This window comes from Trichechus manatus, unplaced genomic scaffold, assembly GCF_000243295.1.
Source record: "Trichechus manatus latirostris isolate Lorelei unplaced genomic scaffold, TriManLat1.0 scaffold00254, whole genome shotgun sequence".
Taxonomy (NCBI): domain Eukaryota; kingdom Metazoa; phylum Chordata; class Mammalia; order Sirenia; family Trichechidae; genus Trichechus; species Trichechus manatus.
This window is the reverse complement of record NW_004444190.1, coordinates 1,867,943-1,875,716: the sequence shown is the minus strand read 5'-3', so window position 1 is coordinate 1,875,716 and position 7,774 is coordinate 1,867,943.

The window sequence follows — 7,774 nt, the reverse complement described above, 5'->3', positions numbered from 1 at the left end:
TAGCTGTATCGCCAAAACTCAGAGCAGAGTTTGGCATATGATAGGTGTTCAATAAATATTTGCTCAATGAATGGATAAATGGACTAACAGTGTTGACCTAATCAGTATTTCTGTACTGAGTTCTATTCTACTCTGTCACTAAACTTATTGTTAGGTGGAGGGGTGATTTTGAAAACGTTTTCAGTTAGATTGTACCGCACTTTCCTTATCTATTAACTGGGTATCATTCTTGTTACTGACAATATTTTTGTATCTCTCTGTGTGACTGTAGGTCCGCCCTGGATCAGCAGGCCCAGAGTCACCACATTTTCCAGCAGAACTCTGGCTAACCCATGGAAAGGGAAAACAGACTTCCTGAGTATGGGTTCTGAGGATTTTCTCTCCAGTTTACTTCTGCTGAAGATTGACAGCTTCATTTCTTGGGCTACATTTACTTTAAATTACAAAATAATTTTCCTCTCAACTATCATTCAAAGACTGAGATATTTCTGAAATTATTGTCCTAAGCCATAATTAAGTAAAAATTATATTAAACTTTGGTCGCATCAGTTACCATTATTTAATCTGTAAGCATTACTTTATGTGTAAACTTCTAATAAAGATTTACATAAATTTTACTTAAAATGGTGAATCATTTTATTCAATTTGAATTTTATTTTTATGTACTTTCATAATTGGGTTTACTGTAAGGATTATACTTAGAAGATTTTCTCATGTACATAAATGAATATGGCTTATTCAATTAGTATTTTATATTTGTCTGTCAGATTAAGTAGTTTTATCAGAACTAAAGTCTCCAGAACTAGACACTGTCATTAAAATTTATAAGTAGGGGGCTTGGAAGAGAGGGAATTCTCTTGTAGGAATCTTATCTTTCTTAACTTTCTTGATCAGAGGATTAAGAGCTAAAAATAGCTCACCTATTTTCTGGCAGAGAAGCCTCCATCAAGCATCCTATATTCATACTCTGGAATCCCTGGGCAGTGCAAATGGTTAAAGAATTTGACTGCTAACTGAAAGGCTGGAGGTTCAAGTTCACACAGAGACACCTCAGAAGAAAGGCCTGGCAATTTACTTCCCAAAAATCAGCCATTGAGACCTTATGGAGCACAGTTCTACTCTGACACAGCTAGGGTCGACATGAGTCAGATTCAACTCCAGGGCAACTGGTTTTACTGATTATTCGTGCTCTGTGTAAGTACAGCATCAAGGCCTTTTTTCCTCACATATTTCTTTTCACAGGACAATAAGCTGATAATTTCTGGCATAAACTGAAAGGAAGATAATTTGTTTATTTGTTACATATTCAAGAAATACAGTAGAGCATTTGTGTTTTGGTAATGGAAGAATTTTTTAAAAAAAAGCACTGTCCCTCTGCTCCACCCCAGCCCTCTTCATCCTTCACACAAGGTCACAGCCTTGGCAGCTGCTCCGCTCCTTGACCATTCAGGCCTACAAGTGGTGCTGCAGTAGCCCTGTGGTTATCCTATATCTCAGCCATGGTTTTGTAAATAGCCTCTTTATTAAACCCAGACTGGCTTACTCTACTCTGAGTGTATACTCTTTTCTCCTGTGGTTCCTGTCTGATACATAAGGTTTAAGTAATCAAGGGGAAATGACCTCCCTAAATAAGAAAACATTCAATTAAAATTTGCAAACTATGCAGACTTGCTCTAAAATATTAAGCAACAAATTAACAGAAAGTTGGAAAGGAGGAGAAAGAAAAAAAGTAGAATGGGGAACAGAGAGAGGTGTGTGTGAGGGGGTGAATAATATAAGCCTTGGCTTTTTCAGAGTTAGATTCTAAAGTCCTAAAGCAACCTATGGAGGTGAAGGCTATAGAAGACATAATAATGACAGCTACCATCTCTTGAATATACACTAGTTGTCTGTCTTAGCTTATGTGACACTACTTTATCAGGGAGCACAATCCCAGGGGGCAGGAGAGAGGCTGAGGAGTGAGGCAAGGAAGGGAGGACAACAATTATGAAGGTGTCACCAAGCTGGCTACTACTTGGTAACAAACGTAATCACAGACTGTGATTCATCTCCTGAGATGCCAGATAAACAATCGCTTCTTGGGATACCATTCAGGGGAGGAAAGGGAAATAATTCATCTACCAAGTTTGTGCCTGTATGAAGCTGGTAGGAGCACATGCAGAGCTGATGGCTGCAATTATAGCTGAACCTGAGGCCCTGGAGACACGAAGGCCAAGAGATCTGAAGTGGCGAGTAAGAGGTAGCTAATAAAGTAACATATTAAGTGCTTTATGTACGTTAACCCTAATCCTCATAACTCTGAGTAGGCACAGTATGGAGTCCCAGGGAGGTGCAAATGATTAAGTTCTCAGCTATTAACTAAAAAGTTGGCAGTTTGAACCCACCCAGAGGCACATTAAAAGAAAGGCATGATGATCTACTTCTGAAACGTCACAGCCATTGAAAAACGCTATGGGATGCAGTTCTACTCTGGAACACATGAGACTGTCATGAGTCAGAATGAACTTGACAGTAATGGGATTTTTTTTTAAGGCACAATACTGTTATCCCCTTTTGAGAAATAAGGAAACTGAGACTGAGTGTATTAGGACTCTGACTACAAGTAATACGAACTCTTCTGGGAGGAAAAAGGTCATTTCTTGGCTCACATGACCAGACTTTGATAACGGCAAGGCTGGAGCAGGCCTTAGGGTTGACTAAAGCCAGGGACTTGAACATCAAGACTCGGTGCTTCTCAACTCTCTCAGAATGGATTCCCCTTGACCTTAGAACATGGTCACCGGCAGCTCGGGCCCCATGCCTTTACTGCTCTACCACCAGAAATGAGAAAGGAAGAGCTTCTGTTTCTCCTACAAATTGAAAATGCCCTAGGAAAGGGCCCTGGCCTTACTTTTGGTCATGTGACTACTCCTTGGATCAATCCCTGTAGATAGGGAGAGGAGTCAGCACTGTGGCTGACCACTTTTAGGTTGTATGCTCTGCCCTGTGCCCAGGGATTGGGTTTTGTTACCAGAGAGGGGAGTTAACTGTCTTGGTTACCTTACGCTGCTGTAACACAACTATCACAAGTGAGTGGCTTTAAACAACAGAAATTTATTTTCTCACAGTTCTGGTATATGTCCAAATCAGGGTATCAGCCATGTCGATTCCTTCTTTGTCGGTAGCCCCAAGCATTCCTTGGTTCCTTGGCTTATAGATGAATCTCACTTGGTGTCTGTCTTCTCCTGTGGGTGTCTCTGTGTCTATTCTGGTCTTTTATAACTCAGAAGTGATTAGGTTTAGGATCCACCCTACTCTGGTATGACCTTGTTAACATAACAGAAGAACAATACTATTTCCAACAGGGTCATATTTACAAGTACAGGGTTAGGATTCCAACATATATTTTTAGAAAATACAATTCAATTCATAACACCAACTAAGAAAATAGATGCCCACTGCAAAGAGGCTAAGATGTTCAAGGTCACCTAGGTAATGAAGGTCAGAGGTGAGCTTCAAAATCAAGCTCGTCTGACTCAAAACTTTCCATTAAATCTCACTCCTATAAACAAGGGACACCAAGAACATCAGCTATTTTGTTTGTATAAGTATATCCGAGGTCAGCCCTCTCTACCTCACCCAGAAGAATATTATAGGAAAAAAATATTTTTGTACTCCTTCTTCATCTCCCACATGTAACTAATTCTTCCTCCTAAATGTCTTTTAAATCCCCCCCACTTCCTTCCCTCATTGCCACACCATAGTCCAGGCCCTCATCCCCTGTCGTTTAGCCTTTTACAATCATCAATGGGTTTCTTTGCCTCTAATATCCCCCATCTTGTCCCCCTCTGCTGTCACCAGACTTATCACTTTGAAACTTAAATCTGATTAAGCTGTTCTGCTTAGAGGCCTTTGATGGCCCCCTCTTTCTTCTGCACTCAGCTCAAAAAGCATCAACTCCATGAAACTTCCTAGGAAGGAAGAATTTGACTTTTCCTCATGAATGCCTTCCCTCCCCCAGCACTTTGTAATATAAATACTCTTCTATTTATAGAGGTACTCTTAGGGTATTTATCATATTTGATTGTGTGTTTGTGTGTGCGTGTATGTGTTTGTCCATATTAATCTCTTCCGCTGGAGAGAAGCTTATGAAACGGGTAGAGACAGTTTTGTATTCTTGATAATATCTACATTATTTGTCATTCACTGTCAATAGGTATTCAGTCACTGCTAAATAAAAACTTAATACTTAGTCTTTTGCCTAGTTTCTGGAAAAGGGGAAGAAATAAAAAGGGAAAGAACAACAGAAAGATAAACGAAAAGAAGAGAAAAGAATCCAGAATTACATGTAATGCCTAGCTCTTGCATCAAATGGATTTTGAAATGAAGTGAGGGTATAAGTAAGTAAGTCAACAAAGTAATAACACTTCATGTCAATAACATATGTTCTTACCTCCAGATGATAATATGGCCTGAGTCTGTGGTTTGTCTCTTGGTTCTAACACACAGTATTATTGATATGAGGCTGTGGATAATAGTGACACTGGAAATGATGTTTGAGGTCCCAAGCCAGGAATGCAATGACGAAGTAGTACATTAAGTAGTGTAGCAACCGTCCTTCAGATTGCTAACAAAGCTCAGAGGAAAACTCATGAAAGAATTTGCTGTCTTATTCACTATCCCTTTCTATAAAAGAGGATCAGGCATTCTTGTCCATTGCCATGGACTTCATGTGCCCCTCTATAAACAGGGGCAGAGTGCAGTTCTACACCTGTGGTCAGGTTTGGCCAATGGAAAGCAAGCAGATGTGACTCGCACCACCAAGCAGAAGCTTTATGTGTGGTTGCCTGTTTCCACATGGACTCTTGCTTTTGCCCTCAGCCATAGGATAGCAAGTCTCAGATCAGGGTTGCTTCTTTAGCCAAGGTCCCAGATTAGGAAGACACGGAAAGAAAACCTGCCACTGATGCACACACTGGGAGCAAACTGTAGCCAACCCACAGGCTACATATACCTGAGCAAGATATACAAATGTTTTTTATTGTGAGCAACTGAGATTTTTGGAGTTGTTTGTTACTGCAGCAAAGGTGGCTACATATAGAAGTCAATCAAAATTCTTAAACTGAAACAATCAACAAAATGCTTGATAGTACAAGTCATTAAACCAAATGCTACTAGAAGTAACATGAATTTATTGAAGAGAGAAAATACATTCTTTTTGACTGTTGGTAGGAATAGAATCTTCAGTTAAATAAATGAGCAAATACTCATACCTCATGTGGTAGATTGTATTATTATTCCTAGTTATTTGCTGCCCTTCCAGTAAAATATCATACTTCCACTCACCATTGACATCAGGCATGGCCATGGGACTTGCTTTGACTAGTGAAATGTGAATAGAATTGACATATGCCACTTCTAAGCAGAAACTCTGGGGTCCGTAGGTGGTGCAAATGTTTAATGTGCTCAGCTGCAAACCTTTTGGTTTGAGTCCACCCAAAAGTGTCCTGGGAAAAAGGCCTGGCAATCTATTTCTGAAAAATCAGCTGTTGAAAACCCAGTGGAGCACAGTTCTATTCTGACACACACGGAGTCACCATGAGTCCAAATTAACTTGACAGCAACTGGCCCTGGTGGTGCAGTGGTTAAGCATTTGGTTGTTAACCAAAAGACTGGCAATTTGAATCCACCAGCTGCTCCTTGGAAATCCTATAGGGCAGTTCTACTCTGTCCTGTAGGGTGTCTATGAGTTGGAATCAACTCGATGGCAATGGTTTTATTTTATTTTTTTATATTACTATCCTAGAAACTTTAGTCTTTTGCCACAATTCTCTGTTGAACTCAAAATTATTATTTAATGCTTTTTTCCTTTTCTTCTGTTCTCTGCTGTTCTATGTAAGCTTTAGTTTTCTGTAGAAGCTAGAGATCTTCCGTAGCGGCTCAGATAGCTTGTGATGCTGATGAAAACCTCATAACCTATTCCTATTTTGTAATTAGAAAATCTTTTATCTCCTCACTGGATTCTTTCTGAAGCACCCTTTCCATTTTGTCACTGCTCTGATTAAGAGCTTACAATGGCTCTTCAGTGTATATCAGATTAAAATATTAACTCCTAACTCTCCAGTCCCACATTCAGCCCTCCAAAAATGTTTTACTTAGGAGAATCCACCTTCTTTTTTGTAACTCTCCACTTTAGGTGGATAGTTTAATAAGAACCATATAGTGAAGGAGGGAGAAAATTGTACAGGTTAGTCTCCAGACTATTGAAGGATTGCATTCTTGAATGTGAACTTTTCTGTCTTTAGGAATCTAACATAATTGTGTACAAGAATATACATTGTGCACAAGGTAAAGAATGATATTCAACCAAGATTTTCTTCAGTAACCATTACCATTGTTCTTCATATCTTATAAAAGCATATGTAATTACAAGTGTAAAGAAATTATATGGATTATTCTTAAATATAAGTATAAAGCACAGTATCACATAGCATATCTTTTCTGTGTGCTTAGAAAAATGGGTGGAACAATTGTGAATGAACCTCTGTAAGAGACTAAGAAAAACAATACAGTTGTGGACTAGATTCTTCCTGGAGCTCATTGAGGGACAAAACCAAGTGGCATGAATAAAATATTCATTCTTCACACATGTCTATGATTTTTAGTACAGAAGTTACAGACATATAAGCATATGAGGTATGAATACTTCTTAACTCAGAGATACCTATGCCAGGGTCTAGGCTAAAGAGAGTTGTAGATAAGGCCAACATTTGAGCTTTGTGGCAGCCAAGGAAAGATGATAATTTATGCATCTCTAATTATTTGATATTTTAAAAAATTTTCAGTTTTTTTAGCCAATGAATTTCTTTCCAGTATCAAATTGTGAAAGAAAAAAATGGATCCCAGGACACTGAACAGCTAAGGCAGGATCTTCAATGGAAGTTTCAGAAACGTATGGTCTTTCTTGTAAAGAGACAAGAGCGTAATGTTCCACAATAATTCTGTAAGAATTTTTTACAGGAAGCTAAAGTAATTAACCTCCACCCATCTCTCAGTTTGTCATACTGTGATGGCTTGCATGTTGCTATGATGCTGGAAGCTATACTACCAGCATTTCAAATACCAGCAGGGTCACCCATGGTGGGCAGGTTTCAGTGGAGCTTCTAGGCTAAGAGAGACTAGAAGGAAACTCCTGGTGATCTACTGCTGAAAATTATCCAGTGAAAACTTTATGAATCACAACAGAACTGTGATTAATCTTATATTAATCTGACTCACTTGCTTTGGAAATGTGAACAGGAGGAATCAATCGATGGAGGATGACATCATGTTTTGTAAAGTAGAGCGCCAGCAAAGGTAAGGGAGACCCTTGGTGATGGATTGGCACAACAGCAGCAGCAGCAGACTCAAACATGCCTGAGATCGTGAGGATAACGCAGAGCACTGGGTAACATTTCGTTCTATTGTACATAAGGTTGCTATTGGTCAGAGTGGACTTGATGGCAGTTATCTATCAAGGCAATTTAATCTATGTAATGAAAAAAGAAGACAGAACAAGAATTGATGCATTGCAATTATGGTGTTGGTGAAGAATAGTGAATGTATTGTGGACTGCCAGAAGAACAAACAAATCAGTCTTAGAAGAAATACCCTGGCATGCTCCTTGGAAGCAAGGATGGTGAGATTTCGTCTTGCTACTTTCGACATGTCATCAGGAAAGACCAGTTGCTAGAAAATGACATCATTTTTGGTAAAGTAGAGGGTCAGCTAAAATGAAGGAAGCCCTCAGTGAGAT